General features: G+C 39.8%; 1 non-coding gene across 1 annotated transcript; it reads right to left on the bottom strand.

Annotated features, from left to right (window-relative positions):
* Positions 1-6,291: 6,291 nt before the first annotated feature.
* Positions 6,292-6,398, bottom strand: LOC115732515. The gene has a single exon (XR_004014390.2). It is a non-coding gene; the product is annotated as a small nucleolar RNA R71 (small nucleolar RNA).
* Positions 6,399-23,196: the final 16,798 nt, after the last annotated feature.

The following is a 23,196-nucleotide window of genomic DNA, read 5'->3' as shown; positions in this document are numbered from 1 at the left end:
CAACAACGGGATGAGATATAAAATCTCGGTGAGTCAACACCTAAGTCCAAGCAAAATATTGACTTGCTCAAGGTAGCCTAAACATGCGGGATAATATCGATAACAGATTAATAGTGTGCGAATCTCGCAACACTCTAACTACCACATGATCACATTTAATTCAACAATCAACCATTAAACACATGCAAGCTTACCCCACCTTGGCTCATACATATGCAATACTTGACATGACTCAATAATCATGCAAACCAAGGCTTACAACCAAAACACTCATCACAACTTACATGCAAAGTATATCACACGTGTTTCGGTTATTAATGACCGTTCTCGATTTTAGTAAAACCGTACTCCTCCCACAAAATCGGACATCGTTCCTTTCCTTCGGCAGTAGTAACCGACAAGCCATGTGATTCCAAGTACCCTCGGTATGGACAAATAGTCAAGCATTCTTGTAGGAAGTGTTGGTTCGCATCTTGCCGTGACCAGCATCTGATAAGCCATGTGGTTTCAAGTACCATCAGCACGAACTTACTACACTCAACCCCTCGTACCCGGGGGTCTCATCTTCCTCCTCACGTACCCGAGGGGACGGTATCCATCATGTGATCACACCAGTGCGATAGGCAACCATCCAATTTATATCTTTGCGTTAAATTTCAATGCGCACTTAGTCATGCTCAAAACTTGACTCAATGCCATTTTTCATGCTCAAAGTTCAATGAAATACACATACGTGGTCACATGTACAAATCTTATCAACTAAACTTTGCATTTTAAATAAGGTGATTGTTCGTCTCAATTATAAAATTTCCATCACTTTAGGCACCCAACGGTCATCAGACAATCACTCAATAATTACACCATAATCACCCAATAATAATTAAGTAACAAAAAATAATTATCCCGACCATAATTAATTGCTTTAATTATTATTAATTAACTCATTTATAATTAAATTAGTTTATCTTAATTAATTAATCCAGCTTTAAATTAATTAACTCACCTTAGTTAATTAACCCCAACTCCGATTAATTAGCATAACAATCTTAATTAACCCGACCTCGGGTAAATAATCCAACCACGATTAACTAAAGTTACTTGAGTTAATTAAACCAACTACAATTAACCATAAAGTAATTACGGTCAAATTAAAGTAATTATAGTTAATCTAATCTAACCGTGGTTAAATTAAAGTAACCATGATTAAATTAAATAATTGTAGTTACTATAACCTAACTAAGGTTAATTTAACCTAACCATAATCGTTAATCTAACCTACCAATAAGGATGATTAACCTATCCTTAAACGCAGATTAACGCCCTAATCGAGTTTAGGAGTTAACTCACAAACTCCGGCGGACGGCGACGGTTCGGACGTGGTGGCGACGATGATAACGGTGGCTCTAGGATATGGGCCCGGATCGAGTGAGGTATGGCTCGGGTCGGGTTAGGGTTTCGGGTCTCGGGTGGAGCTCACGGTTCACGGGGCATCGGTTTCGGCGGTTGGTCGGGTAGGCGGCAACCTCGGCCGCTCGTGGGTTTAGCATCACGGTGGCGGCAGCAACCGATTTGATGGAGCTTAGGCGGCCATGAGTCTTGGCGACCGGGGTTTGATAAGTTGGGGGCAACGCATGGCGAGCTCGGGCCCACTGGCATCGGCCGGGGCAGGAACTCGGGACAGCGAGCCGGTGGGACGTGCGCGGGGCCGGATAAATCTCGGTTCACTGCGGTGTCGAAGGCAACTAAGTGGAAGACGGTGGGTTGTGACTGGATGGCTGGAGGTGGTTGGATGTGGAAACCGGAAGTGACAGTGGTGATGGCATCGAGTGGAGGGCGACAAGATATAGGAGGGTAAGTGGGCCCATGTGGTAGATGGTGGCGGTGTGGCGGGGTGGTGACCGGGTGGCGTGGGTGGCGATGGTAGCTAAGATGTCATCGGGTTGGAGGGGATGACCAAGAAAAGAACAAAAGAAAGAAGAAAAAGACTGAAGATGAAGAAGAACGAAGAAAAACAGCGGTAGAGGGGGGTGTCGTGTTTGAAGAGAGAGAGGGAGAGAAGATGATATGGGGGTAACGTAGGGCGGTCGAAAAAATGGGATGGGAAAAAAGGAGGTAGGGCCCAGACAAAGTCAAATCAAGTTTAATAAATTTTGTTTTACATGAATAATATTCGGGGGCAAAATGGTAATTTAACAAATGGGTACCGGTTAGTCATTTAGCTCAGCCAACTAAGGGCAAACTTGAGATTTTCACATTTAGGATTCCGTCAAGGCTATGTTCAAGAGCAAAGGGTCTCGGCACTATGACTCGACGATTTGACTATTTTAGCTTGACTTTATTTGATCGATGTCTCAGAACAATCTAATTGTTGTCTCTTAAATACTCAAAAATCCAAAATTATTTTCCAGGCAGGAATTCATGACTTAAAATTTATCAAATCCAGTTTTCTTACGGATGTCGAAATTCCAGGACGTCACAACTCTATCCTCCTTAGGAAATTTCGCCCCAAAAATTACACTTGTCACGGCCTAAAAATTCAGGAAATTCCATGCTAATGGATTATCGGGTTAATTATTTAACTAACCTAACTTAGACTCTTCCAAGTCCATATCGACTCGCAACTTAAGGTTCAATTGATTAACATACAATGTATTTTAATTTTGGAGCTGCCACTAATCATTTATGGTAGGTCGATTAGAAACCTAACTAAAATAGCAGAAGAAATATTTTATTCTTACAAACCGTAGATTAAGAGTTCGGGGACTTGATTACGTTAGATTACTCTAACGCCCTTTCGGTACCATTTTATTTCATGAAAATCATTTGAGAAGGCAACATTAATTGATTTTAACCTAAGTCACTAACAAAGGTTATCATGCCGGCGCACAATCAATTAATGAACATCTAGAAGTCAATATAATCAAGGGAGAATATGCCACGCAAGATAGTTCTTTTATTTTCGATTTTTTATATGAATGCATGAACCTATTCTAAATGATGCAATGTCATGAGTTAAATGCATGACTAAACTAGATGACATGCAAAATGAATGTACAAGTGAGTCCATGGTTTTATTAAATTAACTATGTGACATGTAAATTAATTAAAACCTAGACATGCAATTCTAATATGCAATTTAAGCTAAAATGCAGCCTAATATGACAGAGCAAGAAATAACGACATGGTAAGATGACATGGCACGGATGACGTGGCATGGATGAATGATTTTTTTATTTTATTTTTTCGAATGAATTAATTTCCTAAAATAGAACAATGCCAAAACAATATTTATCTTGCATATTTTAGAGTTTAAATTGACCTAAACCATAATATATTAAGATAGATTATTTTAGACATAAAATTCTATTTAGACATGCAATTTCTATCCTAAAATGCAATCTGATCTAGTTATTTACAAAAAGGATCCGATATACAATTATCTACATGAAGCTATTTGTGCGATATGCAATTTTCGAATATGGAAGATGAATGAATGCAATCTTTTTTTACAATTTTCGATATTATATCATAAGATGGATATATTCTAAAAAAATATGACAATTAAGCAATTAAAAACAAATTAGGAAAGTGAATATGCCAATCAATATCAATAAAAAAAAAGTGGATATATCAATCAAGTTTTGAAATATTTCGTGAATATTTGAGTCAATCTTTAATTCGTAATTCTACGATTAACGATTGAATCAAATCCTTCCCTAATCGAGTATTCCATCAATAATCTTAAAGATGGACTTTCTCGATCATATGGCAAGTTGCAGATTGGGAAAGAAAATTTTCCTAATCAACTTGTATTTTAAGAAATATCCACTTTTATGTAATGTATTCAAGATATGCAATATATGTTGAGATATGCAAATATATACAAACTAGGCAAGATAATATTTCTTAAGAAAATATACCTTATGAATATTGCCTTCTTAATTTGAATTTGCACCAAATCTCGCGGATCAAACTTGCACCTTTGGACTGGCTCGGTGAAGGTGTCACTCGCACGATGAAGGGTAGCGCATGAACAGATTTTCACCGGAGGGGACTTGTAAATCACGTCGACCTGCGGCAAAATTTGGTGACGGCTCTTGTGATGGGCAATCAATGGCTTTGGGCAAGATCAAGTGGCGTGGAGGAAATTCTTTGATATGGACTTTTTTTTGTCTCTTTCCTGCAATTTCCTAGTCCCGCTTTGGTAATGGCCCAACCCCGCAAAAACCAAACTAATAAAACTACCCACACGAGTCAATAGTGGATCAATGACTTCAAGAACAAGAACTTGGCTTTGCAGTGTGATAACTCTATTTTATGTAGAGTTTATTTATTATTTTAGGCTTAATATTTGCTTAGTTTCAATTGAATTTGATGTCTACTTTATTTATTTTTAATTGATTTTGTAGGTAATCCGATCTTCAGCCATGCAAATTTGAAATCAAGGAGAATCAAGCTTATCTTGGGGAGAAATTCAAAATCCAAGCTAAATTAGGAGTTTTATTATTGAGAGAAGTCTATTTTTGGGAAGAATCTTTGATTGCAATCCTATTCTCGTGTGATCAAGATTTCTTTTTTTTCAAAACAAGAAGATGGCTATATGTACAAAAAAGAATGTGATTTTTTTTTTAAGGAAGGAGGCAGAGGAGATGTTCACATCATACGACGTTTAGGGTTTTGCTTCTATTCTTCCTTTCAATGCCGGATGCCAAGTGAAGCAGAAGAAGGCGAATTCAAAGCCAATCCTTGATTATTCTTGGTGAACTTGTTCTAGTTTTTCATCATGTTTAGTTTATTCATCGTTTTTAATTTAAGCTTTATTATGTTCTAGACTACTTCTTGTTAGAGCTACGATGTAGCTTAACTATGATTGATTAATTTTCTAGACTCGTTTATGCAATTTTAGAATTCATATGTGGGGGTTATATATCATGTTCTTAATGCTTTTAAGTGTTTGATCACCACTTGAATGACTTTTTTTGCATGTTTGAGACCGAAAGGAGATTCCATGCGAGTGCTTTATGATATATAGCCATGAATTCATTATAGATAGAGATATCTTAAGTTTTTTGTGTGGTTTCGGTAGTAGGTAAATCGAAGGTGGTTTATTGAACCAAGGAATGTTCATAGATCTTAATGCGTTTGGATTTACTTAAATTCACATGGAACAAGTGTGGGTTGCTAAATCTAAGTAGGGTCGCTATACCCGACCAAGGATAGTGATTTAAATTAAGAAGTTCTACCATCACACTATGAATTCAATTTGATTGCATGATGAGATGGGTTAATTAATCTTGATTGGTTAAGTGAAATCGGATGCTCTAACGTTTTTTTTTCATCCTTAATAGAAATACATTGTTCTTTGCTTCTTTATATTCGAAATTTCTACGTTTAGTTTGTGCATTCTGCCTTGGTTAATTTATTTTTCTTTAGAATTTTGATTCCTTCATTATATTTTTAATTGGTTAGATAAATTTGAGAATCGTTCACCTTTAGTAAGTAATTTGATTGATTTGTCTACAATCTTTGTGGGAACGATACTTTTATTCATCACTTTATTACTTGTTTGATACGTGCACTTGCGTTGCTAATCAAGAGAACAAGTTTTTGGCGCCGTTGCCGGGGATTGTTTTGATAATTGACAATTACTATTAGTACCGAGCAATTCTTGGTTTAATCTAGCTTTATTTTATTCTATTCTATTTGATATATATATATATATATATTCGTTCTTCAATTTTGCAGAAAAAAATAAGTAGAAAAGAAATAGAGAGGACAAGGGTTCAGCTTCGATTGCAAACCCCCATCACTCGAAGCCAATAGGGAGAACTTGAGAAGTTTGATCCTGAAATTGAGCGCACTTTCCTAAGGCGAAGACGAGAGCAAAACAACAAGGCCATGGCCGATGAAACTGGAGAGCAAAGGAGGACTTTAAAGGATTATGCCACACCTACGGTCCAAGGGTCAACATCGAGCATTAGGAGGCCAACCATACAAGCGAATAATTTTGAAATTAAGCCTTCCCTAATTCAGATGCTTCAAAACGCTGTCCAATTCGGTGGATTGCCAAATGATGATCCCAATATCCATTTAGATGCTTTTCTTGAAATTTGTGACACCATAAAATATAATGGTGCTGCTGATGATACCATTAGGTTAAGATTGTTCCCTTTTTCATTGCGTTATAAAGCTAAGTCATGGTTAACTTCCCTTCATGCAGGATCTATCACGACTTGGGACGACTTAGCTCAAAAATTTCTTAGTAAGTACTTTCCTCCCGCTAAATCTGCCAAGATGCGTAACGATATTTCTACTTTTGTGCGGATGGATGGTGAATCTCTGTATGAAGCATGGGAGAGGTTTAAAGAATTACTAAGGCGTTGTTCGCATCATGGTCTACCGGTTTGGATGCAAGTGCATACATTTTATAATGGAGTGATGCTGAATTTGAGGTCTACCATTGATGCTGCAGCTGGAGGGACGTTGAACAACAAATCACCTAAGGAAGCCTTTGATCTTTTAGAAGAGATGGCGTCAAATAGCTACCAATGGCCGATCGAGCGGCTATCTACTAGAAAGCCAAGTGGAATTTATGAAGTCGGTGACAGTAATGCTATTGCCGCACACTTTGCTGCTTTAAACAAAAAGATCGACTCGGTTTTGAAGATTCAAGGCTCAACTTGTGAATTTTGTAATGGAAGCCATGCTAGCAGCGAATGTCGGGTAGGTAATCCGTTTGCACATCCTTCCGAAAATACTAACTTTGTTGGAAATTTCAGCAGGCCTCTCGAGAACAACCCTTATTCAAACACTTACAATCCTAGATGGCGAAATCACCCAAATTTCTCCTGGAGCACCCAAAATCAGCAAGGATCGAGACCAACGCCACCATCATTTAGGCCTCTTGAGGAGAAACAGCATAGCTATCTTGAGGAGATGGTTACTAAATTAGCTCAATGTCACGACTCTCCCGGAAATTTCTTTTCACGGTTTCCCGGGGAGGTATAGGGTTAACGAGCCGATCCTTAATTTTTTAATTTTTATATAACCCCGGTTGTCGGCGGGATTTTTTTTAGGATCGCGGGTTTCTCCCAAGACCCATTACTCGAATCGCGATGTCGGAGAAAATTTTATATCGAATATCGACCTTAGTGTGGTCGGGTGGCATGTGCAATATGTACATGCAATTTGGAGTCGCCACCGATCAATTTATTGGAGGGTATGATTGGAAAACCCTACCGAGCGGTCGGGAGAAACCGTTCGGTTCCGCGAAAATCAGAGATTTTTGGGTCCGGGGACTTGGTTACGCCAAGATTCGCATTGACGCCCTTTCGGTTACCGATGTTGAGTGATTTTCTAACCTATGAGTTCATACGGATGGATTTTCGGGTGAGGTAGGCCCTAACGATCTTAAGGTGTTCATGTAGATGGGAATTTTACTATTCCTATCATTCACAATCAGAAAATAAAAATGCAATCAATGTAATCACAAGCAATCCAATCAATCATATAGACATATCTAAAATGGCTCTATCGACCCACGTAAAAATCGAGTTTGGATTTCGGGGATGGTTCGAGAAAATTTAGGGCGGACGGCCTAGAAGGGTAGAATGGTCATTTTTTGGGGTCCGGGACCCGAAAATCACAAAATCGGGATCGGGCCAGTTGAATGTGGCCATTTCCCATTTTTTGTGATTTTATGGAATTTTTCTAATTTTTCTAATTTTTTTTGGATTTTTCATTTGTTTTCTAAAAAATTGGGAATTTTCCGGATCGACACAGATCGACCCTCAAAGTCTCAAAAATTTTCGATCCACACTTTATGAGTCCCGAATCGATCTAGAAATTTTTAGAAATTTTTTGGAAAATATGGGAATTTTTATGAATTTTCTAAGTATTTTTGAAATTTTTTTGATTTTTTTGGAAATTTTTACTTATTTATTATTATTTTTTATTAATATTCTGGACCGGGTCAACCTGGTCTGACCGCCCGTAGACTCACTCTACGTACAAACGACACTTAAAACGGCGCCATTTATTATTTTTCTATTTATTTTCTATTTTCTAAAATCAATTCAGAATATTCGAATATAAAAGAAATAACGGATGGCCGAGATTTATTTCGGGATCAATCTCGGCCGTTCACGCTCATTAACCCAAAACGACGCCGCATCCGCTCTACTCACCAAAAGACATCGCATTGCTCTAACATACGGACGGCCACGATCTATCCCGAGATCTAATCCGGGCCGTCAACTTGCCTGGCTATAAAACGACGCCGCATTCATTAAACGAACGGACAGCCACGATCTATTCTAGACTTGATCCGAACCGTTCGACCTTATCTACCCTAAACGACGCCGAATCAAATATAACATTGAACGGCTGTGATTGATCCTAGATTCCATCTAGACCGTCCGTTCTTGTTAACCCTAAACGACGACGCTTCATCTAAGCAAAAACAGCGTCGTTTCTATTATTATTATTTTCTATCTAATATATGAAAATTCTGAAAATACAAAAATCGAATCCAACGGCCCTAAATCAAACTTATCGAATTACCACGGCCGTTGGATCTTAGTCCGAGTCGGCTCGCTCGCGCCAACGGCCGAGCCGACTCGGGCGTGAGCTGGACCAACCAGAGGATGCCACATCAACCTTTGACCCGTTGATCGTGCCACATCATCGTCTTCAACCTCTCGCCGGCAAGCGGATGAACGGCTGAGAGGCTCCGGCGAGATCTAACGGTGAGATCTCGTCGAATTGACATGAAACCACCAACGCTCGATTCGCCTCGACCTCTAGACTAACATCCAAAAATTGAGTCATTTCACCCGCTAGATCTTGAGTAATAAGCTTCGCACAGAATGATATTGCGTAACTCAATCGCACATCACAGAGCAAGATAGATCAATTCCTTCACACAATCGCACGAATAGGAGTTCTAGATGCTTACCTCGAGCTCGGATTGAGCTCGCATGACCTAGAATTGTCTAGGCTGGCCTCGACGGTTCAAGCTATGCCGTTGGAGCTTGGATGACTCGATTATGCGGTTTCATAGAAAATTGATGCAAAATGGAAGTGCAGATGTGGTCAGAGATGTAATAGGAATAAAAGGCACAAGTTAATTGCAAGAATGGAGTCCAGGAGGTCAAGTCGCCATGAATGCGCAGTGAGAGAATGGAGAGCTCGACTTACCGTTTTGGGAGGTTTCGGGTTGAACGAGCTGGTGCGATCGTCTTCTCCAAGCTCGGGTGAGCTTCCGATGGCGGTCCGGTGGTCCAATTTGGTCTGGATCTTCGGGGATGAAGTCGCGAAGCTTCGGCCCGCAACTTCGTCAACAGCGTCGCCCGAGAGCTTCTCGCTCTAACTCTCTCTCTTTCTCTCTCTATTTCGTTTCTGTGCGAGTGCGAATGAGCCTCTCCCCTCCAATTCACGAAGCTTCTTCCCTTTTATACCAAGTTTTTGAAATCTCACGTGCACGGGCGAGCTTCGCCGGGCCTGTTCACGTGCCGTCACGTGGTTTTTGGTTCGTCGAACGGCGACAGAATCGGTTACGATTCCGTCCAAGTCCGTCAAGTGCTCCTTTGATCATAAACGAGCATGGGTTTTACACGGTTTGTAAAACATTGACTTTTATGGGCGTTGGGACTTTGACCGGCTCGCCGGAGCTCTTCCGGCGAGCGTTGGTCGCGCCGTTGGTCTCAATCGGTGCGGCCCGACACATACAACAAAACCCCCACATGAATTAGCTCGATTATGGCCGGATTGAACCTCAATTTGGTTGTTGAAATTCGACCTTCAATTCTACAATTCGGCCTATGCTCGTGGAGAAGATGACACTGTTTGGACCGGTTCGATCGGTCCGACCGTGAGACCGGTCCGAACCGGTTCATACAGTGTTCTTTGCAAAATTTTCAAAATTAACCAAAATTGGTTGGGAATTTTTGCAATTAAACCTCAAAATTGCACTTAGGGACCTGGATATTATCTAAAAAAGTGTTTTTGCCCAAAATTTTCTATCAATTTATGCAAAAGCCCCAAATTTTTCGAAATTGACAAATTGGGGAAAAGTTCAATTGAGTGCCCTAATGATCAAATTGGACCAAATCAACCCTGCCAATCAATTCAGAATGAGTAAGAACCCTAGGGGTAGTCCAATTTTGCAGAGAAAGTCCCTAGATTAAAAGTAATTTCAGAAATTAAAAATTCTAGGGACTAAATTGCAAAACTTTTGGGGATTTTTGTCTAATTCGCGTAATTTGTGCAATTGAGGGTGCAATTGATCAAATTAAAGTTCAAAGGGACTGCAATTAAATGTCTAGACTCTAAGTGTGCAAAAATTACAAATAAAAAGACTCAATTGGTATTTTTTTATGCAAATTCAACTCTAGGCATTATGAAGAAACACCTAAAATTGGATTCAATTTTCCACTTTTTATGAGGTCAATATGAAAAGGGAACTAAATGAAAAAATATTGGACATTTTTGTGTATTTTTGTGACCTTGAAAATTATTTTTTATAAATTTTCTAATATTTTCCTATTTTTCGAAAATAAAAAAAAATAAAAAAAATGTAAAAAATATGAAAAATTATTTTTTGTTCCAAATTGGTTCCTTATGCTTGGCCAAGGCTTCCAATGTTGATTTTTTAATTTTTTTGATTTTTTTGTGAATTTTTACTGAATTTTGGAAAATAAAACTAAAAGAAAATTGATTAAAAATCGAGTGTCAACACTCAAACATCTCAAGACTTCATTAAAAGTGCTGATGTTAGGTTCCAAAATCAAGAGGCATCTATTAGAAATATGGAGAAGCAAGTTGGCCAGTTAGCGAATCATTTGTTTGAAAGACCGTATGGTGCGCTTCCGAGCAACACCGAGAAGAATCCAATTGAGAATGCAAAAGCAATCATCTTGAGGAGTGGGAAAGAAGTTAGCAGAAACTTGTCTAATGAAGCAATAGGAAAAAAGAAAGAAACCGCACCATCCCAAGCCGAAGCACCCGAATTCGAGCCCTCCAAAGCCGATCCACCTCGAAGCAAGTTATTTCCGGATAATCCAAAGCCATATGTGCCGCCAATTCCATACCCGGAAGGACTTCAGCAACACAAAATAGATAAGCAGTTCTCTAAATTCCTTGATGTTTTAAAGAAATTGCACATTAATATTCCTTTTTGCAAATGCCTTAGCCCGGATGCCTAGTTATGCTAAATTTTTGAAGGAGATTTTAGCAAACAAACGAAAATTGGAAGATTATGAAACTGTGAAGCTTAATGAGGAGTGTCCAACTATTTTGCAGAATAAGTTACTACCAAAGTTGAAAGATCCAGGGAGTTTTACTATTCCTTGTACTATTGGTAATTCTTATTTTGATAAGGCATTGTGTGATTTAGGTGCAAGTATTAATCTAATGCCTCGGTTTTCGGGAAATTAGGTTTGGGAGAAGTGAAAGCTACCACCGTATCTCTTCAATTAGTGGATCGATCGATCAAATATCCAAGAGGAATAGTGGAGGATGTTCTAGTTAAGGTTGACAAGTTTATTTTCCCCGCAGATTTCATTGTCTTGGAGATGGAGGAGGATTTCGAGGTTCCGATCATCCTAGGCCGACCTTTTCTAGCAACAGGGAGAGCTCTAATTGATGTGCAATGAGGAAAATTAATTCTTAGAGTTCAAGATGACCAAGTCACCTTCGATGTGTTCAAAGCCATGAAATATGCTGCTGAACCGAATGATTGTTTGAGAGTTGATGCGGTTGATAAGCTTGTGGAATCGGCTTTTAGTAAAGCCACAATTGAAGACCCGTTGGAGGCGTGCTTGGTTCGGCAAAGCAAGGGAGAAGCTGAAGTTGAAGAAGTGGAGCAGTACACAAAATTTTTGGAAGCAAATCCACCTCTTTTCAGATTTAGACCACCAAAATTCAAAGAATTGGGGTCGAACTTGAAGAAAAGGATACCCTCTATTGAAGAACCACAAATTCTAGAACTCAAACCTTTACCATCTCATCTTAAATATGCTTTTCTTAATGGTGTTTCTTCTCTTCCAGTAATTATTTCTTCTTCTTTGACAGGTGTGATGGAGGAGAAGCTACTCCGAGTTCTAAGAGACCATAAAAGAGCAATAGGATGGACCATTGCAGATATTAAAGGAATAAGCCCCTCGATATGCATGCATATAATTTTGATGGAGGAGCAGTTCAAATCAGTCATCCAACCCCAAAGAAGGCTCAATCCAAAAATGCAAGAGGTGGTGAAGGCTGAGGTAATTAAGTCGCTTGATATAGGGATCATTTATCCTATCTCCGACAGTGCTTGGGTAAGTCCCGTGCCGCTTGTTCCAAAAAAGGGAGGTATGACTGTTCAACCCAATGATGATAATGAATTGATTCCTACTAGAACAATTATTGGATGGCGTGTTTGCATGGATTATAGAAAATTGAATGATGCCACCCGTAAAGATCACTTTCCTTTGCCTTTTATTGATCAAATGTTGGAGAGACTCGCATGGCATGAGTTTTACTATTTTTTAGATGGATATTCTGGTTATAATCAAATCTCTATTGCACCCGAAGATCAAGAAAAACCACTTTTACTTGTCCCTATAGTACTTTTGCATATAGGAGGATGCCTTTTGGTCTTTGTAATGCACCCGCTACTTTTCGAAGATGGATGATGGCTATTTTTTCTGACATGATGGGAAAATATATTGAGATATTTATGAATGATTTTTCTGTTTTTGGCTCATCTTTTGATTCATGCTTGAATAATTTAGCTTTAGTGTTACAAAGGTGTGAGGAGACTAATCTTGTCTTGAATTGGGAGAAGTGTCACTTTATGGTGCGGGAAGGAATTGTGCTAGGTCATAAGATCTCTGTGAGTGGAATTGAGGTGGATCGAGCTAAGATTGAAGTTATTTCAAAGCTGCCGCCTCCTACCTCCATGAAGCTTGTTCGAGGATTTTTGGGACATGCAGGATTTTATAGGCGTTTCATTAAAGATTTTTCTAAGATTGCTAGACCCCTTTGTAAATTGTTGGAAAAAGATGCTAAATTTGACTTCTCTAATGATTGTTTGCGGGCATTCAACGCATTGAAGGAGAAGTTAGTTTCGGCTCCTATCATGACTGCGCCTAATTGGGATTTGCCTTTCGAGTTAATGTGTGATGCTAGTGACTCAGCTTGTGGAGATGTACTTGGACAAAGAAAGGATGGAATTTTTCGAACCATATACTACGCAAGCCGCGCCTTGTCCGGAGCTCAATTGAATTATGCCACAACCGAAAAGGAGCTTTTAGCGATAGTGTTTGCTTTTGATAAGTTCCGCTCTTATTTAATTGGTTCCAAAGTCATTGTTTACACCGACCACTCTGCTCTTAAGTATTTGCTTGAAAAGAAAGATTCAAAACCTAGGTTGATTAGGTGGATCTTACTGCTGCAAGAGTTCAACTTGGAAATCAAAGACAAGAAAGGAACAGAAAATTTAGTAGCTGACCATCTCTCTAGATTACCAAATGCTCCTGTGGAAGAAAGACCAATCCTAGATGAATTTCCCGATGAGGCACTCTTTTCTATCAAAATCGAAACTCCCTGGTATGCTGACTATGTTAATTTCTTGGTGAGTAATGTTATTCCTTTTGAATTGACTTATCAACAAAGAAAGAAGTTCTTTTCTGATGTTAAAAACTATCTTTGGGAGGATCCTTTTCCATTTAAGGTATGTGCTAATCAAGTTATTAGGCGATGTATTCCTAATGAAGAAGTATCTGACATTCTCTTTCATTGTCATGATGGACGGGCGGGAGGACACTTTGGTGCCTCAAAGACTGCAGCTAAGGTTTTACAATCTGGTTTTTATTGGCCTACACTCTTTAGAGATGCATATTCTTATGTTGCTGCATGTGATAGGTGTCAAAGAACTGGTAATATATCTAGGAGACATGAAATGCCTTTAAACAATATCTTAATCTGTGAATTGTTTGATGTTTGGGGTATGGACTTCATGGGACCCTTTCCACCTTCATATGGTAATACTTACATCTTGGTTGCTGTGGAATATGTTTCTAAATGGGTTGAGGCCATAGCTTTGCCTTGCAATGTTGCTAAAGTGGTGATTAAATTTTTGAAAAAGAATATCTTTACCAGGTTTGGCATGCCTAGAGCGATTATAAGTGATCAAGGCACACATTTTCTGAATAAACAAGTTGAATCACTTTTGCACAAATATGGTGTGACACATAAAGTAGCTACTGCTTATCACCCTCAAACTAGTGGTCAAGCTGAAATTTCTAATAGGGAGATAAAAAGAATATTGGAAAATTCAGTGAATCATAATAGGAAGGATTGGGCAATTAAACTTGATGATGCATTATGGGCTTATAGAACTGCTTACAAAACTCCTATTGGTATGTCACCTTTTCGACTTGTTTATGGAAAAGCATGTCATTTGCCTGTTGAGTTAGAGCATAAAGCATATTGGGCATTACGTTTTCTCAACTTTGATATGCAAGCAGCTAGTGAGGAGATTGTTGCAATTGAATGAGTTGGATGAGTTCCGCAATGAGGCATATGAGAATGCCAAGATCTATAAAGAGAGGACGAAGAGATGGCATGATAGACAAATTTTAAGAAGGGAGTTTCATATAGGTCAAAGAGTTTTATTATATAACTCACGACTTCGTCTATTTCTAGGTAAGTTGAAGTCAAGATGGTCTGGACCTTTCACGGTCACTAAGGTTTTCCCTTATGGAACAGTTGAAGTTGCTAATGACAAGGAGGGAACCTTTAAAGTGAACGGCCAACGTCTCAAGCCCTACTTTGGAGGTGGTTTCGACTCACAGGCTGCCACCGTTACATTGCTTTCACCTGCTTAGAAGAGTTGGAAGAGTTTGGCTACAAACTATAAAGCAAGCGCTTCTTGGGAGGCAACCCAAGCATTTTAAATTTTCGCATTTAATTTTATTTTGTTCTATTGAAAAAAAAAATCGAATCCTCCTCATAATAATTACTTGATTTATTTTTGTAGGGACTTTTCTTCAAGTTTTCTCCAATCTTTCCACCCCAACTACCCCTATGGCATGCATTCATCATATTCTAGGGGAGTTTCTTTGTCCTTATTATTTTTCCTTTTCTTTTCAACATTGAGGACACTACTGTACTTAAGTATGGGGGTGGGAGATATTTTTTTTTTTTTTGGTGAAAATCTTTTGTGAATTTTTTGTTTAATTTGGATGCGATTTTCGAAAAAAAAATTCAAAATGGGAGTGATGTGTGAGTTAGTCTTGATCTTGAACATGTAATCCATATTTTGAGCACTAGTCCTTGGTTTTTTTAGTCATGTGTACCTAGAGAAGATTTATGTAAAGTATGTGATTCTCTTAGAACTCACCCAAATCTTATACTTTGTCTGATTTTCTCTTGAGGTAAAATTCTAGGCTAAACTTAATTAAGAAAATGATTTAGGCATTCGTTGGATCGTTTGAGCCTTTCAAGCCAACCTTGCTTATTTATCCTTAGTCACCCCCATTGAGCCCGATATTGCCTAATTTCTTTGGATACCCTTATAATGTAGCCTGAGCTTATTGACATCGATTTTCCCTATACCCTATGGACACATTTAATTCTTCAAGATATCATAAACTTTGGATTATTGATGCATCCGAAAAAAAAATTTGAAAGAAGAAAAAGAAAAAGAGAAATGTGAAAAAAAAAATGTGTATATTGCTTCTTTAGTACTGCTTGTACGGATCCCTATATCCAACTTTCAACTTGAGTGAGCCTTTTGGATACTCAATGGGTTTGGAATTGCACTATATAAGGAGGGACTCGGGGAGAAACTTCGCTGTAAAGCATGGAACGAGAAGCAATGAAAAACAAAGAAGTTGAAAAAAAAAAGGAGAAAAAGAGAAGGTGTTGAATGTTGTCAAGTCCAAAGAATCAATTGAGTTATGGAATTGATGTGTCCGTAGGGTAAGTTGAGCTTAAACATATCTTTGTCAAACCCTTAGCCAAGCCACGTTATAAGCTTATTAAGACCTATTGATTCTTGGTTGAGTTTGTGGTCTACATTAGTGGAGAGAGGAATGATTGACAAACTTATGAGATTTGGTTAAGTGGATTTTGAGTTTGGAGTTTCGCATATCAACGTGGATTTATCTAGGTTGCATATGAGTTGAGAAGTTGAGGACTTCACACACACACAGATTGCATGTTTAGATTTAGACCGAACTTGTTGTTGACACACGATTTTTAATCAATTTTCCTTTAGTTTTATTTTCCAAAATTCATTAAAAATTCACAAAAAATCAAAAAATTAAAAAAAAGTCAACATTGGAAGCCTTGGCCAAGCTTAAGGAACCAATTTGGAACAAAAAATAATTTTTCATATTTTTCACATTTTTTTAATATTTTCGAAAAATAGGAAAATACTTGAAAATTCATAAAAAATACCTCACGAGGTCACAAAAATACACAAAAATGTTCAATATTTTTATTTTAATTCCCTTTTAATATTGACCTCAAGAAAAATCAAAAATTGAGTTCAATCTTAGGTGTTTCTTCACAATGCCTAAGGTTGAATTTGCATAAAAAATACCAATTGAGTCTTTTTATTTGTAATTTTTGCACATTTAGAGTCTAGACATTCAATTGCAGTCCCTTTGAACTTTAATTTGATCAATTGCACCCTCAATTGCATGAATTGCACAGAAATTCTTAAAAGTTTTGCAATTAAGTCACTCAATTTTGCGATTTTTTGAAATTACTTTCAATTGAGGAACTTTCTATACACAATTGGACCATCCCTAGGGTTTTGACATATTCTGAATCGATTGGGATGGGTCTCGTAGTCCAATTTTATCAAATTGACATCCAATTGAAGTTTTCCCCAATTTGGGCAAATAGAAAAATTTGGGGTTTTTACGCAAATTGACAAGAAATTTTGGGCAAAAACACTTTTCTAGGTAATATCCAGGCCCCTGAATCCAATTTTGAAGTTTAATTGCAAAAATTCCCGGTCGATTTAGGTTAATTTTGAAATTTTGCAAAAGTCCACTTTCTGAACCGGTTCGGACCGGTCTGACCGCCGGTCGGACAGGTCGAACCGGTCCGCAGCTGTACTTCATCTTCTTCAGAACGTCTGCGCGAATGAACAGTATTTGGGCGAATTTTGATGAACAAATTGACAAGGCAATCGGCGATAATCAAAGCAATTAACCCGGGCGTTTTGTTCCTCGGATGATTTCGCGTCGATTGAGCCCGACTTCGAGGACAATCGTCGCCGGAGGAGCGCCGACGGAGCAATCAAACCTACGGCGATGCAAAAAGGTCAACATTCAGCAAGTTAAATGCGATTCTCGCGCAATTGGTGTTGCCGGAGTGTCAAACGCAGCTGGACGGAATCCTATTCCGTTCCGGTCTCCGTCCAACTCACTTCGCACGCGTGGGCACGTGCGAAGTGAGTCGGTTAAGCTTTGCCCGACGCGCCATTATTTGAAAAAACGAGTATAAAAGGAGGAGAACATTCTGGATCATGAGGGAGACTCATTCGTGCTCGTCCAGAAACTGAATAGAGAGAGAAAGCGAGAGAGAGAGAGAGAAAACCTCTCACGCGAAGCTTGAGCTCAAGTTGCGAACCGAGGTTCTGCGACTTCGCCGCCGCGAATTCAAACCAAATCAGGCTGTTCCATCGCCGCAGGAAGCTCGCCCGTACCTTCGGCGATCGATCGAGCCAGCTCAATCGGTTTGTGAACTCCAAAATCGGTGAGTCAAGTTCTCAATCCTCTCACCGTGCTACTATGGCATCTTAACTTCCCGAGCGTGATTCTTTCAATTATTGTGGGCGGTTTCGTGATTGAGCGTCACTAACCTCGTTCGCATCTTCGTTTTGCATTAATCTTGTTCGAAAATCCTGAGTCGGGCCTCCAACCTCCCTCGCTCCGGTCGGACTTCGGCCAGGCGATTCCAGCGACTCCGGGCTTGATCGAAGCCCGAGATAAGCATCCCGAACTTGCCTTGAATGATTTTGAAGCTTTAATTCGATTGTTATGCTCTATATGTCAAGATTGAGGTCTGCAACTATGTGACTGTGCGAGCTTGAATAATGGTGATTCTGTGGATAAAATCGCGTGATCTTTGGTTATGTTAATATAGAGGTCATACTGAGTCGATCGGCGTTGGTTTTGCGCCGATCCGGCGAGATCTCACCGTTGGATCTCGCCGGATCTTTTCTAGCCATCCGTTTAGTGTCGTCGTGAGGAGGAAGAAGAAGTTGACGTGGCGGTCAACTTGGTCGGCGGCCTGACGTGTCAAACGCTGATTTGTCCAGCGTGTCGCCGAGTCACCTGGCCGTTAGATCGGTTTAGCCGACTCAGCGAGCTCGGACGGTCGATTAAATCGAGTCTTTTAATTGTAGGCCGTCCGATCAAATTTTTGAATTTTCGTTTATTAGATAATAAATAAAAGGTAAAAACGTCGTCGTTCGGGTAAGCGGGTGCGCGACGTTGTCTAGATTATAGGCCAAATCCGTCGTCGTTTAGGTGTTAGAATGGGTGAACGGCACAGATCGATTTTGAAAATTAATCGTAGCCGTTCCTTTTAGCGGCGGTGCGACGTCGTTTAGAGTAGGCAGTCCAAAGTGTCGTCGTTTTTGAATAGAAGGTGCGAACGGTTGAGATCTAGCTTTGGGTTTAATCGTGACCGTCCAGGATATTAAGAGAGGCGACGTCGTTTTAGTTGAGGAAATGTGAACGGCTCGGATTAGATTAGACTTTAGATCGTGGCCGTTTAAAAACCCAATAGATGCGGCGTCGTTTTGGAGTGTGCAAACCAGAACGTCGCCGTTTTGTTTAAAGAGGAGTCGACGGCTGAGATTGATCCTCACGATTGATCTCGATCGTCCATTTTTTTTTTGTATATTTCTAATAATAGGAAAATAGTTTCGAAAAATAAAAAATAAATGGAAAATAGAGGACGGCGTCGTTTTTTGTGTTGAGCGGGTAGTCTGCGGGCGGTCGGACCGGGTTGACCGGGTTGACCCGGTCCGGTTTAATAATAAAAAAAATAATAAAAAATAAAAGAAATTTCCAAAAAATTCAAAAAATTGCAAAAATACCTAGAAAATTCATAAAAATTCCCAGGTTTTCACAAAAAATTTCTAAAAGTTCCTAGACCGATTCGGGACTCATAAAGTCTGGATCGAAAATTTTCGAGACTTCGAGGGTGGATTAATTTCGATCCGAAAATTTTTCAATATTTTTGAAAAATAAATAAAAATTCCAAAAAATAGAAAAAAAATTAGAAAAATTCTGAAAAATCACAAAAAATGGGAAATAGCCACATTCAACTGGCCCGACCCCAATTTCGTGATTCTCGGGTCCCGTACCCCCAAAAATGACCCTTCTACCCCTCTGGGCCTTCCGCCCCAAATTTCCCGAATCATCCCCGAAACCCAAATTTGATTTTTTGTGGGTCGATAGGGCCATTTTAGACATGTCCGTATGATTGATTGATTGAATTGACTTTGTTTGTTTTGATTGCGCATTAAATTTTTTTCGATTGTGATTGTTAGGAATAGAAAATTCCCATCTGCATGAAAACTTAGAACCGTTAGGGCCTACCTTACCCGATATTGCATATGCATGAACTCCTAGGTTAGAAAAACACTCGGCATCGGTAACCGAAAGGGCGTCAATTTAAAAATTTGGCGTAACCAAGTCCCCGGACCCAAAATCTCCGGTTTTCGCCGAACCGAACGGTTTCTCCCGACCGCTCGGTAAGGTTTTCCAATCGTACCTTCCAATAAATCGATCGGTGGCGACTCCAAATTGCATGTACACCTCGCACATGCCACCCGACCACGCAAGGTCAATTTCGATATTTGATAAATTCTACCCGACATCGCGATTCGAGTAATGGGTCTTGGGAGAGACCCGCGATCCTCTATATATATAAAAGGAGGATCGGCTCGTTAACCCTACTCGCCCCGCCGGGATTTTATCTTCCGACGGAGGGTCGCAACAGATCGGCGACTCCACCGGGGACGAATTTCATAAGAGGACTTAAGCCGATAAAAATGTTGATTGTTTTCTAACCTCGTTTTCTGCAGATGCTCTTGAAGATGAGGTACGTCCACTAACAAAAAGTGTTAAATGTTGATGCAGATAGGAGTTATAAGGGGTAGCGTCTGTGCTAACCATTTTTGATGCAGATATGGAGTTTTGGATTGTTTGTTTATTTATGCAAATTTTGAAGCGGTGTTTTGAATATAAATTGTGATGCATGTCTTGCATATTTTGAGGATCACGACACTGCACACACAAGCGCCTAAACCCGAGCCGCGAAATCACCTTTTAGGTCGCCATAGATAGGGATTGGTATGCGAAGCTCTTGCGTTTGATTGCACTTGGGTTGACCATATTTGATCCCGCTCGCTATGCAAGATTGATGGTCCTACCCACTTGTTGTTTGATTGCGCTTGTGGGCGGCCCATCGATTTGTATAGCGGGAGCCTTTTAGGTCCATACCCGAGCCTTTTTGATTTCTTTAGAGTTGAACCTCACTTGTCTCATGCGCATGTGAAATGGACGGTTGGTATACCTAAAACTAAAAACCAAAAAAAAGAGTAACAACGGTTGGTAAGACTTTCTACCCTCTTTATTTTGAACTTGTAAATTTAAATTTTGCATATCATGCATTTTCACGACATATCATCACAATTTGTAAGATCGTTTAAGTGATCGGGGTTGAAGGTCAAATTTTCCTTTTTAGATAGATGGCGCCCCGAGGTCGTGTTGATGTACCCGACGTATTCACATGGGAGCGGAGGACCATTCGACGCGAGGACCGAGTACCCGCTACATTCCAAGTTTTCGGATTTGTTCACGGACGAGATCTCAATGGACGGAACCGCATCCGTAGCGAGAGTTGCGATTATACTCGATGTGGACGATATTTGGAGCTCGAGCGCGAGAAAGAAAGAATTTGGGAGTTGTATATGAAATTGGCGAAGAAGCCTCGTGCGACCAAGACGGCCCCAAAGCACTCCCCAATTAAGAAGGAGGAGGTCATCACCATATCCTCCGATGATGAAGAAGACGTCAAGCTTCCCGAGATAGTGGAGATTTCATCGGATGAGGACACCGTTCCGACTATCTAGTTTAGTATGACTTTGGGGCATTTTCTAGGTTTCATTATATTTTGAGTCGATTATGTACTTTCATCGACATTTATTGTCCGAACATCTTTAGATGCTATCATGTTCTATTTCTTTCGACTTTATTGTGTTAGACTTGTAAATTCCATGAGTTGTCAATTTGTGAGCGACTTTCTACCCCGATTACGCTTAAACGATCCTAATCAAATTACATGCCATCTTTGGGTGGGATTAGGTCCGTAACTACCCTATTTGGCTTATTTGGGTCAAGTGGGAGTAGTTGACCCTCATATTACCAAAAGATGACATGGAATTTGGTTAGCACATTTGCAATACATTTCATGCATATGCATATTAAACTGTGGTAATTGACTTTAGGATCATCATTTTTGCATTTTTAGATCATGGGGAATGGAGACATCAAAGTCATCCCAATACCGCGCAAGGAACTCGCTATATGGTGGGATCGCCTCGACATCGTCAACAAAGCCTATGTGGAAGGACGTTTGGGACAACTTATAGATTTGATCAAAGTGGAATACCAACCGGCACTCATTCAAGCACTAGCTAAGGCATGGGACGCGCGCACAATGACATTCAACTTTCGAGGATTAGAGCCGACCACTACGCTTGAGGAGTATACCGCTATTATCGGGGCCAAATTTGAAGAACGTATAGCTCAACCCCCTTTGGACATGGACTCCACTCGTTCGTTATCGAGTTTTCTCCGTCTTAAAACTTCTGAGATTGAAAAAGTTTACAAATCCAATTCTAACAAGTTCACCTTCTCGTTCCTTTTCAACAATTATTCTTCTTTACCCACCGAAACCGGTCATAAATCGGGAAAGGTGTTCATCTTGGCTTTCTTTGCATTTGTCCTATTCCCAACTTCTAGAACTACCTTTGACCCTTCCATAACCCATATAGCCAGACAAGCATGTTGTCACTGGGATTATTCGTACATGATTCTAGCCGAGACCTTTCTTTCCCTAAATCGTTCCAAAACTTCGAAAAAAGCCATTTTCCAAGCGTCTAGTGGGCTACTCCACATGTGGTTCACCTCTCATATAAAGATATTCCAACTCCGAGTGGGGTGCTATGAGATCAATGAGCACGTCCACCCTCTTAGATCCTTCCTTAAGTGTCAATCCCTTGTACCCAAATATTCATTTAAAAAGTGGGTTGAGCTATTGGACAATTTGAAACCCGAACATATTAGGTGGCGTCTGACTTGGCCCAAGATCGTGGAGGCTCGCATTTCGGGTGTTGAAGATAACCCTATTCCCTTATTAGGATGTCTTGCCGCTGTGGCGTATTACCCCATTCGAGTGGTGAGGCAATTTGGAGTTCTACAAGAGATACCACCGGATGTCCGTCCCGGAATTTTCTCATTTGATATGACACAAGGGAAGCTTACAAAGGAAGCAAAGGAGTTGTATCGGGCCCGGATCAAACACATACTTCACGCTTTGAAGAACTCCCCGCTACAACAAGTTGAGTGGCCGGATTATTTAGACGATGAAATGAACATTCATAGAGCCTCCAAGGAGTATATCCAGAAGTTTAAGGAGTATCGCCAATCAACGGTCGAGCCATATGTACCCGAGTGCGTATCTCCTCGGATTGAAGAGGTGGAGTCATATGAGCCAGAGTACATAGTACCATACGTACCGGGAGTAGAGCCGTACATTCCCGAAGATCCGGAGCAGTGGATGTCGGAAGAAGGAGAAGACCCATACTTGTGGGATTCCGATGGATCAGAAGAACAAGAAGAGTGGAAGTGTCCCCGACTTGGATAGATCCATTCCCCCATTTAGATTTTCGCGTATTTGTTATCTTTTAGATGCTTTTGAACAATCCGATTTGTAATAAACACATATTATTTCTTTTATGAGCATTTCGTGCATACATATAGAAAAGTCAATTACCACGGATCAATGTCTCCAATCCTTTAATATTTTCCATACTAATTTGATGTTCTGAAAACAGGTGAGTGACAAATACGAGGACTCGTAGCAAGACGCGCAAACTAAGGATGGAACAAGAGG

Source organism: Rhodamnia argentea, chromosome 8 (assembly GCF_020921035.1).
Source record: "Rhodamnia argentea isolate NSW1041297 chromosome 8, ASM2092103v1, whole genome shotgun sequence".
Classification (NCBI taxonomy): Eukaryota; Viridiplantae; Streptophyta; class Magnoliopsida; order Myrtales; family Myrtaceae; genus Rhodamnia; species Rhodamnia argentea.
The sequence above is the reverse complement of the archived record's forward strand: the minus strand, read 5'-3'. Positions and strand labels throughout refer to the sequence as shown.